Source organism: Mandrillus leucophaeus, unplaced genomic scaffold (assembly GCF_000951045.1).
Source record: "Mandrillus leucophaeus isolate KB7577 unplaced genomic scaffold, Mleu.le_1.0 Scaffold645, whole genome shotgun sequence".
Classification (NCBI taxonomy): Eukaryota; Metazoa; Chordata; class Mammalia; order Primates; family Cercopithecidae; genus Mandrillus; species Mandrillus leucophaeus.
The window spans coordinates 1,420,307-1,432,563 of NW_012106975.1; positions in this window are offsets into that span (position 1 = coordinate 1,420,307).

Sequence of the window (12,257 nt, forward strand, 5' to 3'; positions counted from 1 at the left end):
ACAAAGACCTGGATCCCCCTGCCCGTGAGAAAGCTCAAATGCGTGTGACTACTTTTATTATTTATTTATTTATTTATTTATTTATTTATTTATTTATTTATTGAGACAGGGTCTCACTCAGGCTGGCAGGTCACCCAGGCTGGCATGCAGTGGCGTAATCTCAGCTCACTGCAACCTCCACCTCCCAGGCTCCAGTGATCCTCCCCCTCAGCCTCCCGAGTAGCTGAGACTACAGGCACCACCATCACACTCAGCTAATTTTTGTATTTTTTGTAAAGAAGCAGGCAGTGGGGATATCTCACCATATTACCCAGGTTGGTCTTGAACTCTGAGCTCTAGCGATCCACCCACTTCAGCCTCCCAAAGTGCTAGGATTACAGGCATGAGCCATCCCACCCAGCCAACATGTGACTCCTCTTGATCCCTCTTCTCAACTCCTCCAGCTGCCGTTGTGAAGTCTGCTAGGAAGCTGTGAGCCTTGGGGTGCCATAGATGCAAGTCCTGCTTTTCTTTCTACCCTTTACAAGCCATGTGTTCCCCCTTATTGCTCATTCATAATGACACCTTCTCCACAATTCTATGGGGCTGATGACACAGAAGAATGTACACACAGCACCTGGCTCAGAGTCTTGCACATCAGGTAGTCTTGACATATTGAATTATCCTTCTGCCTTTGAGGTCCTGAATGTTCATTTTATCCTCCTATCACCTGGATGAAAATGTTGGCCTGTGGTAAAGCAAGTTTCCCCACAGCATGGCTTTTCCTCCCAGCTCTGTGACCCCAAGAACAGCTCTGGCGAATGGAAGAGTTCGGGAGTTTAAGTTTACGGCAACTCCCAAAGATTGGAAAGGTCGACTCAGAGACTCGCTGTCCTGGGAGAGGAGAGCGAAGACCGCACTTAACTGAAGCTCAGAGGAATGAAGTGAGGTGATACTAGAGAGAAGCAAATGGGGATGGCACACTGCAAATTATCTGCCACTGGGATTTTGGGGAGGGTGTCCACGCATCCCTGATGGCTCTTGGCTCTGCCATCTTCTCAATCTGTGCTCATTTCTCTTTATGTTATTTAGCTTTTAGATTTTTCAGAGAAAATAGTTGGTCTTTAATTCACTGATTCTTAGAGCTGTTTATTTAAGAGAGGTTAATAGCGCAATCCTCTTAGTGGAAAGAGTCAAGCAAAGAAACAGAGTTCGAATCCCAGCTGTACCACCAACTAGCTGAGTAACTGGAAAACTCAGTTCATCTCTATGGGCCCAATGAAGGGAGAGGATATGAATATTCAGAACTTCTTATTAAGATACATTTTAAAACATACAGCTTTGTAGAGGATAATAAGGCCAGGCGCAGTGGCTCATGCCTGTAATCTCAGCACTTTGAGAGACTGAAGTGAGTGAATCACTTGAGGTCAGGAGTTCGAGACCGTCCTGGCCAACATGTCAAAACCCCATCTCTACTAAAAATACAAAAATTTGCCAGGTGTGGTGGCGGGTGCCTATAATCTCAGCTACTCAGGAGCCTGAGGCACGAAAATCACTTGAACCAGGAGGCAAAGGTTGCAGTGAGCCGAGACTGGACCACTGTACTCCAGCCTGGGCAACAGAGCAAGACTCGGTCTCAGAAAAAAAAAGAAAAAGGAGAATAATATGTACTCATGTGCTCACATGAGGCTTTATCCAATCTCAGCATCTTTTGCCATATTTGCTTCCTTAAAAAAGGACATTACAAATGTATTTCATAATGTCAGTCACTGTGTGGACATTATTCTGAGTCATCAGCCCCAGAATACTATGGAGTAGGTCATTACGGATGAACAACTAATCCCTGTCCCCTCCTTCCCTTCCTGAAGGCAAGCATAACCTGAATTAGTTGTTTTTTATTCCCATGAATGTTTCCATACTCAGATCTATCCTCCCTTATCCACAATTCTGAACTCTGAAAAGCTGCAAGAAACAATTTTTTTATAAATTTGTGACAAACTCATTTGGCAGTAAAACTTGAACTGACATGTAGTTATTTATGGACTTTATATGGCTCATTTTAAGTGGTTGCACATAGATTTCACTGAAGAAATACTGATGTATTTGAACCTAGGTAGCTGCCTCATATCCTGTTAGCGATGTTCTCTTCTCTGCAGCCCCATGTGACTTTTCTGAAATGTGAACAACTCCAAATATCAAAACATGCCTGGCCCCCAGGGCTTAGGATGAGGATTATGACTCTTCAGTACACATACAAACCACATAGCACCACTCTCACTGTGTGTCTTTATACAGTGTGGACCTATATGATTTTCAACTTTTATTTAAATGTTTATACAAAATGCTTCCTTTGGCAACTTGTTTTTATTCACTCAATATTTTCTTAAATTTTTTCCTATCAATAAATGTAACTGTGTGGCACTCCACTGTCTGACTTTATTGTGAATTATTTATTCATATTGCCTGTTGATGGACATCTAGGATGTTTTCAATTTTCCATTTTTGCAAACAGTGCTGACTGAACACTCGTGTTTATGTGGGTGAGGGTATCTTCCTAAAAGAGGAAATGCCAGACCCTAGGGAATTCACATCTTCAAGTTCAGTAGTGCTCAGTTACTCTCCGAAATAGTAAATTGGTTTACTCTTGCATCAGCAGCACTAAAAGGACTTTTTGCTCTAATTTCTTGAGAACACTTGGCATTATTCGATTTTTTTTCCATTTTTGTCCATTGGTGAGTATGCTTTGGGGAAACCCAACCAACAGGATACCTTTCCTTGCCGAAGTTTTGAGCCAATTGGGAAATAGACAGAAGACTTAAGAGATGGAGAACCAAGCATCACCTTTACCAGCGATAAAGTTGGGTTAATGCGAGAGCCAGAAAGGCCTTGCTCGACTTTGGAACAGCCCACTCATGGGAAGACTGAATCTGGAGCAAAATCACACTTGCCTGGCTGGCTGGATCAGGCTGGTCAAGGTGGAGAGGGAGAAACAGACCAAACCCCTTGCATGCAGGATATTTTTCAGATAAGTTCCACCCAGGAGAAAAATGTAAGTCAAAAGCCCCCCAACCAGGGATTTGTCCCATCTCCATGAGGAGGAGAAAGAGTAAGAGGAGAAGTCATGAGTCAGGGGAAATCTCCTTTCCTGAGGAAAACATCAGGAGTAGGGAAGAAACAGTTTTCTTCTAGCCACTATGAAATGGCAGCTCATTGTTTTTAGTTGCATTTCTCTGATTACTACTGAGGTTGAGCAAGTTTTCATGAGTTAATGGCCATTGATGCTTTCTCTCCATTGAATATTCATATTATTTGCCTGTTTTTCTATTGCATTATTTGTCTTTATCTTACAGGTTTGTGGGCATTATTTATATATTGTGAATGCCATACTTGTGTCAGCAATATATATTGCTAATAAATTCTTCCAGTCTTTGAGTTGTGTTTTCACTTATTTACAATGAAATAGAAATATAAGAAACTGAAGATTTTTAATGTCATCAAATCCTTTATTGATTCTCCCCTTTAAAGTTCACGGTTTTTGCATCTTATTTGAGAAATTCTTTGCTATCTTGTAGTCTGGGAGTAGCAAGAGTTTCAGGATATGTATGTACCAAACGACCTGGGTTATATCCCAAGGAGAGATATGAAAGTTTAGAGCACCAACCTAATGACAAGGTGGGGGCATGGAAGGAAAGGAAGACAGAGAGCTGGAGGATTGCCAGCCTCCACAGCGCAGCTAGTCCTGACCAGCAAAACCTTCTAGGGTTCCACTAGGCTCAGAACCTGCATGCAACTTCTGAGACTCTCAGTTGGTAGCCCTGGGCCCTGGGAAAACGGAGCTCCTCGTCGCAACAACCAACAGGCCAGGGAACACTTCTGGACTTCGGCAGAGAGGAACCTCCCAAGACAGAAAGTCCAAGGATTCCAGTGGAGCATGGTGAGGACTGCCCACAAAAGAAGGTCTGGACATGTTAGGGGGACACTCTGAATCTTAACTCAAGATGGCTCTTTTTTTGTTTTTCAGACTGCTTAACAAAACAAACTGGGTAATTTATAAACAAATGAAATTTATTGCTCACAGTTCTCGAGGCTGGGAAGTCCAAGATACAGGTGCCAAAAGATTCTGTTTGGTGAGGAGCTGTTCCCCATCAACAGTGCCTTTTTGCTGAGCTGTCACATGGTGAAAAGGCAAAAAAAAAAAAAAAAAAGAGTCTCCCTCAAGCCTCTTTTATAAGGCAATAATCTCATTCATTAGGGCAGATCCCTTATGAGCTAATCATCTCCCAAAGGCACCACCTCTTAATACTAATGCTAATACTATTACTTTGTTGATTCCAACATATGGATTTGGGGCCACATTCAGATCATAGCACATCCACACTGGGGATTGTCTTCCCGTGGCCTACATCTGAGAGGTTTGGGGAGTGGGACAGCTGAGACTGGACAGGTCCTGGGTCCATCCAGGTAAGAAGGGACCCAAGGAGACCCAGGTGGGTTTGTGGATGCAGAGCTGATGAGCCGTGATGGCTGCAGGGATAAGCTGTCCCTAGAACAGGGTGCAATAAAGAATGATGCGCTGAGCTTACATCTGGAGGGCAATTTTCTTCAAATCATCACCTCTGCTCACTCATTCTCTGAGGTGCCTCCAGTGAGATTATCTTTCTTTCTCTTATGTGCAGCTTCTGTCCTGAAGTCACCTGGCACCTACAGCTCCGGGGCTGTGTCACCTCCCTGTCTCCACCACCAGGGCAAGCTCGATCAGCAGCTTAGCAGACTGGAATCTTGGGCTGTGTGAAGACAGTCTTTGGGTGCCTTTTGCCCCTAGCATGGGCTCGCCACCCCCGTCCAAGGACAGTTCTCTGCTGCTTTCCGGTCTCTCCTAACAGTCTCACCTTCTGTATGTAAACCACAACAGCTTTAGACTTCCTCTTCCTAGGCCTTCTCTCCCACCAAACTTTTTCTAATTTACGTCACAACTCAAACGGTTATTTGCTGCATTTAGCAGACTGCTGGTGTCATTATTTCCCCAGGGATGCAACAGTCTCACCTCTCATCTGCTCCTACCTGGCAACACCCCACCTTCCCCAGAACTAAGAATACAGTTTAATATAATAAGAGTGTATTTTTGTAATGTGTAACTGTGTCTGTTGTTTTCACGTGGGAGTGCCCATGGCAGCCCTGGCTTCCCTTCCTCATCCTTCTTTTCCCATCTTTATCCTGTAGTTTGTCATAGTAACCAGTGGGTGGCTATAGTACTTATATGTACACATACATGTGTGTATGCGCATACACACACACACACACACACTCTCCAAGCTATTCATTTTCATTTATAAAGTTGCTAAAAATAAGTGAATGAGTGCTCGGAAGGATGAATGTGTGAGTAAATGACCAAATAAATGAATGAATTAGTAAATGCTCAAATGATTGAATGAATGAGGACAAAGGAGAAGACTGTCGACAGGAAGGCACTCAGCAGCAGTAAATACCAAAACACTAGAATTATTTTATAGACTCCAACTGTTCAGAATGTCAAAGAAGCAGTCCATGGGAGCCAAAACATATGCCATTTCAGTTCCGCAATATAGAATATCTGAAATAACAAAAAAAAAAAAAAAGGAAGAAAGTATAAGAATAGGAGCATAAAGGTGGAAAAAAGACAGGATACAAAAATAAGAGAAAGAAAAGGGCAGTTTACGTAGCTAATTCCAGGACAGACAATACATTAGTTGATATTAATGTCAATTTAGATTCAAATATTTCCAAGAGCCTCGTATGTGTGAGGCACTGAGTAAAACATCCACATGCCGTACTCATTTAATGCTCCCATCAACTTTGGGCGGGGAGGCATCGTTCTTTTTGCTTTTCAGATAATTAAATCAAAACTTTAATAAATAGAGCCTTCGGACACAGTGGATCACACTTGTAACCCCAGCACTTTGGGATGCCAATGTGGGAGGATCACTTGAGGCCAGGAGTTTGAGACCAGCCTGGGCAACATAGTGAGACCTCCTTTCTACCAACAACAACAACAAAAAAAGAGAAAACCCCCACTATTTTTGACTAGTTGGGCATGCTGGCATGTGCCTGTAGTCCCAGGTATTCAGGAGGCTGAGGTGGGAGGATTGCTTGAGCCTAGGAGTTGGAGCCTGAAAAAGAAAAGAAAGAAAGAAGGAGAGAAAGGGAGAAGGAGAGAAAGAAAGAAGAAAACAGAGCCTTGCCTGGCTCTCAGCTGTGTGCCTGAGGAGGGTGTTCTGGGCAGCTGGGCAGGAGAGCAGGAACACAATGTAAGTGGCGGCTGTAGGGGACAGCATGTGGGTCACAGAAAGAGCATCATTAGCATGCAGGACCCACCCTGTCCTAAGTTCAGTGAATCATTGCTGCTTCCCCCTCCCAGGCACTCAGGCACAAACACTCCATCCTTCTGGCTTTGCAGCCTCCTTCCTGCTCCAGAGGTTCCAGGAGGACTTGAAGAGAAGAGCTCAGTCCTTGCCCTCAAGGAGTTTCAGGCTAATTTAGGCGACAGAGCTGACACCATGAAGCAAAAAGGCAAAGTGGGCCTAGAACAGGGGCTGAAATGTGTGGCTCAGACAAAACGTGTTCCATGAATTCAGAAGAAAGAGAGACCCGTGAGAGAGTAAACACCAAGGAAACATTCTGGAGAAGGGGAGGGATTTCTTAAGGATTAAATCTGTGGAGGAAAAAGGATTCTGGGGGAGAGGCACCAACAACAGGAATGAGGGATGAGCCTGGTGTTTGTAATGCAATGACCATCTTACCCTGATTGGCATGGAAGGGCCTAGGTGTAGCGGAAATAAAGCGGATGAGAAACAGGGCTGGAATCCCAGGGGCCTTCAGAGTCAGATGGAGGTAATCTGTGCAGTCTGATGCCAGTTACTGGCTGCCACGTTTGTAGAACTGGATAGAGAAGCCCAATCAGAGCAGACATGAAGAAGTCTACTTCAACATAGATAGGACCCTCATCCCTTCCCCCGCTGCCTGACCTTGATTCCAAAGCACAAAATCTGTATGGACCAGAAAACCTGGCAGTCAGACCACAGAGCAGCTTCTTACAGAAGGAAACAAGGACTGTGCCTTCTCCTCCCTCCCTCCTTCTCTTTCCCCTCACTGACACCTCTCTTTATGCATCCATTTCCAAATCCAGTGAGGCAGACAGTGAGAGGAGGGAGAAAGAGGGGGCACCTCCAGGAAGGGCCCTGGTGCCAGTTAACTTAGAAGACTGACTTTGGTATATCAGAGAACAAGGTAAGAGGGGCTGGAGAAGAGGCCATTGGTCCAGTTGCCTCTGGTGGGGAGATGAGGGGATTGGGCTGGAAGCTCTGCTCCCTGGCTTATCCAGAGATGGATCTGGATGGGGAATTTGGCAAGTAGCTAAGTGGACAAAGAGAGAATTGCCACAGTGAGCCACATGCCCATCTGTGGATGTACACCAGGCCTGGGGAGTCCCTACTGCAGGGAAGAGGGGTAACCAAAACCCAAGACAGGACCCATGAAGGCCTCCTATGGAATATGGGAGGGGAACCATCATCACGAAGACCTAGATGGCATCCCCAGCTCTGGAAGTGATTTTTTTACAGAAACCGAAGGGGAAATTGAGTACAGGACTTGGCAGTCTCTAAACGATACTAAAAGATAGGGTTTTCATGATCTGTGATGAAAAGACAGCAGATATTATTGTAGGAAGAGGAAGATAAGAAAATATTACAGGGAAGCGAAACTTGCACTAACAGATTTAAAATCCACATTGGTGCCAAATATCACCCCACAGATCACCTACCTGCTAATTTCCAAAAGGAAATTAGAGCTTGACAACAGAAAGCCCTGATCACTACTACCTTAACCACACAATCAAACTGAGCAGCCTTAATGATAGGACACGGGATGACTGATAAAAAATAAAGTAGCACTATGAACTATTCTTGCTAAAAATGTTAAGCAGAATCTAATCACACCTTCAAACCTAGCTTCTACTTTATAGCACATACAGGGATGGAGCAACAAAATAAATATACCAAATGGAAACAATCAGACTAATCCAGAATGTAGGAGAGTCTAAAATTAATAAATGAATAAAGCAGGGGTGAGGAAGATCATTCTAGGTTAACAGACTAAAGAGGCAAAACAACAAAAAGCAACAGATTAACCTTGATGGTATACGGACTCGGGGGCAGGAAGACATTTTGAGGACAGTTGAGGCAACCTGAGTATGGTCTGGATTTAATATCAAGGAATTAAGTTTCTTAGGTGTGATCATGGTATTGAGGTTATAAAACAAGAGTGTCCTTACTTTTAAGAGATACATACTGAAGTACTTAAAGGAGACATGTTATAATATTTGAAACTTATTTTTAAATGGCTTAGCCCTTAAACAAGTCCGTATATATAAATGAATAACAGATGGTGAAATACTCTCAGTTATTGAAATTATGTGATGATCCTTATTCTCTCAACTTTTTTGCTTGACAATTTTTCACAGTGAAAAGTTGGGGTAAAATCACAGGGCATTAGTAAAGAGCAGAACGAACTGTGCTCTACTACAGCGGTCCCCAACCCTCTGGCCACGGACCCCTACCATGGTCTGTTGGGAATCGGGCCACACAGCAGGTGAGCAGCAGGTGAGGGAAGCTTCACCTGTATTTACAGCCACTGTCTTATCAGTGGTGGCTTTAGATTCTTATAGGAGCACGCACCCTTTTGGAACAGCACATGCGAGGGATTTAGATTGCATGCTCCTAACGAGAATCCTGATGAACAGTTTCATCCCAAAATCACTCCACCCCGGGCCCCCTCGTCCATGGAAAAATTTTCTCCCATGAAACCGGTCCCTGGTACCCAAAAGTGTGGGGACCCACTGCTGTTAGTAGAGCAGTCTGTCTGTCATGTAGAAAACAAACTCAAGAAGCACTCCCAGAAGCAGAAGAAAAGAACAAAGAGGTAAAAACGATGAGAAAGAAGGTGACAGATACGTAGACAAACATCAAGAAAGCTTGGGAGAGTGTGAATGAGCAAGGGAGACAAAAAAGAATCTTATTTTCCAAGCAACAGAAATGGAAGAGAAGGAATTATGAATGTTCCTAAAGGATGCATTAGAACAGACAGAGGAAATAATTTGACATAATTAAAGAACATGTTGTAGAAATGATAATAGGCCTGAGTAAGAATAAAAACATGGTCTGGATTTCAGGCAAAATCAATTATTTGACTCATTTCTAGAAACCTTTTGAAAATAGCTTGTAATTATAAGGAATGCAAGAAAGTATTATAAGCATTCATGCAAGGAAAATTTTTTTATTTGCATTATAAGCAAAGGAACAGATTTTATGTTGCAGACTTCTCAGAAATGCTAAATATTTTTTTAAAAGTCACACTCAGAGCATTTTGAGTGAAGAAAGTAAGGATTCAATAATTTTATTCCTGGCCAAATTATTTGTAATATGTGGAGGCAGCATAAAGATATTCTTATATATGGGCATGGAAAACATAACTTTTACAGAAGAAAATTACATGAACATATGTTCCATTCAACCAAGTGATAAATTTAAAACACAAGACTGGCGAAATCACATCTGAAAGTATTTGTGGATCCTTTCTTGCTGGATTTAGATCCCAATCATAGTAACTCAGTCCAATTATGTGTCTACCGTGAGCAACCATGCCGTCATCTCATCACTTTCTCTTCTGCTAATGTGCCTTTTCCAGCACTAGGAGGTGTGGTTTTGAGCCGTATGTATCACCCCGTAATTGTGATGGTATCCCTTGTCATCCCTGATAGGCAGCAAGAACAATGACTGCTGCTGTTCTGTTCCAGCAGATGCAAACAATAGAAAATGATTAACATGTACAATGTTATGCCAGGAGAATTACTGAACTCAGCATCCTTTTTTTTTTCTTTTTTCTTTTTTTTTTTTGCTCTTCCATTAATGGGCCACATAATAAGAAGGAACTCGAATGGTGATTTTTATACATCTTGAGTGGTATAAAATTTTTATTTGAGTTTTTTATTTTTGTTTATTTATTTATTTATTTGAGACAGAGTCTTCCTCTGTTGCCAGGCTGGAGTGCAGCGGCATCATCACGGCTCACTGCAACCTCCACTTCCCGGATTTAGGCGATCCTCCCACCTCAGCCTCCCAAGTAGCTTGGACTACAGGCCTACGCAACCATGCCCGGCTAATTTTTGTATTTTTTGTAAAGATGGGGTTTTGCCGTGTTGCCCAGGCTGTTCTCAAACTCCTGACCTCAAGTGATTCACCCACCTCGGCCTCCCAAGGTGTTGGGATTACAGGCATGAGCCCCTGCGCCTGGCTGTTTTTGATTTTTAAAAAGCAAAAAAATGCCAATAAGCAATTATGATGTCATTAGCCTCTGTTAATATAATCTTCCATCTAAAACGTGTACATTCTTATACTAATTATTCCTTTTTTTTTTTTTTTTTTTTGAGACAGAGTTTCGCTCTTGTTGCCAGGCTGCAGTGCAATGGTGTGATCTCTGCTCACTGTAACCTCCACCTCCCAGGTTCAAATAATTCTCTTGCCTCAGCCTCCAGAGAAGCTGGAATTACAGGTGCACACCACCATACCCGGCTAATTTTTTGTATAAAGTAGAGATGGGGCTTTAGCATGTTGGCCAGGCTGGTCTTGAACTCCTGACCTCAGGCGATCTGCCTGCCTTGGCCTCTCAAAGTGCTGGGATTACAGGCGTGAACCACTGTGCCTGGCCCATTAATTATTCTTTAAAAAGAATATATGTTATGTGATCTTGACTATGTAATTTATACATACACATACTAATGCCTGCATATTAATAAAGGGAGCTTGAGAAAGTGAGACAAGCATGAGTCTTATTTTCCAAGCAGCAGAAATTCTCTCTCGGGAAATATTTCCTCTTGCTAGAAGTATCTTGATGAGCCTTAGGGTGAACGGTGACAGTGCAATTGGTAGTTGTGATTTTTCCAACCATGTGGCTTTTGTTTTGCTGAGTGGGGGATACAACATGAGGTGGCAGTTGAATTGCTCCAAAGCATAGAAAGGATTGGGGAGGCAAAAAAGGAGAATAATATTACCATAGCTAATACGCCTTATGTGCCAGGCACTGCCGTAAGCATTGTTTAAGTACTAACAATTCTGCAAGGTAGATGCCATTATTATCCGCACTTGACAAATGAGGAAACTGAGACCCAGAGAAGTTAAGTCGCTCATCCAAAGTCTGACAGCTAGTAAGTAGCAGAACTTGGGGATCAAACCAAGCAATTCTGGCACATGAATCTGTGCTCACAGCCATCAGAGCTAGGGGTAAAAGAGTGAGGAGAATGTGGATACATTTCTGATGGATAGGCTGTGATGTGGATTCTCTTTCATGTCTTGCAATAAAATCTTTTGTAAAATATTCAGGTGTCCTTCATGTGTTCTAAAGTTGAATTTGTTTTGTGGGTTACAGTAAAATGCCAAGTATGGGGTGTGTGTGTGTGTGTGTGTGTGTGTGTCTGTGTGTATACAAACAGAATGTAAGAATGCAGTTGAATCTGTGTAATTTTTTTCTCCTTTGCATTTTGATTTTCCATAATACTCTATGGCTGAATGTATACTTTTACAATCAGAAAAAAATTATTTCTTAAAAATAAATATACTGAATTTTGTATTTGCCATATGATGAGAGCATTTAAAATGTTCATAGCAAATAGCCTGGAACAAAACTCATAAAATGTAAGCAATGGTTATAACTAGATGGAAAAACTAGGGGTGATTTCTTTCTTTCCTTTCTTTACTAAATTTTCTAATATTTTTACAATGACCAGATTCCAATTTTGAAATGAAAAAAAAACATAATTTTAAATAAAATCAAGGATAATTTTAGATGCAATGACTAATGGGACATTATCAAAGTGAAGTGGCATGAAGACAGTGGGTTTTAGAAAACGTTCTCTGACGGTACCAGAATTGACCAGAACAAGGCGAGAAGCCAATGATTGGAATACCAAAGGTCCCCCCCTTTCAGCCTTGTCAGCTTTCTAGCCACAACAGGATATCCACGGCTTACTGATGTATTCAACAAATGATTATGGAACAACAGCCCTGGGCCAACCATGGGCCAGGTACAACAAACAAGGAGGAGTTTAGACTGAGTGGGGAAGATAAGCACTAAACAAGTAAACCAATGACTACACAGCTAATTTCAGATGATGGTACAGGATGTGAAGGGGAATAAATATGACACTGACCAGAAAATAGGTATTGGGGCACTGGCGAAGGAGGGTTTTGCTT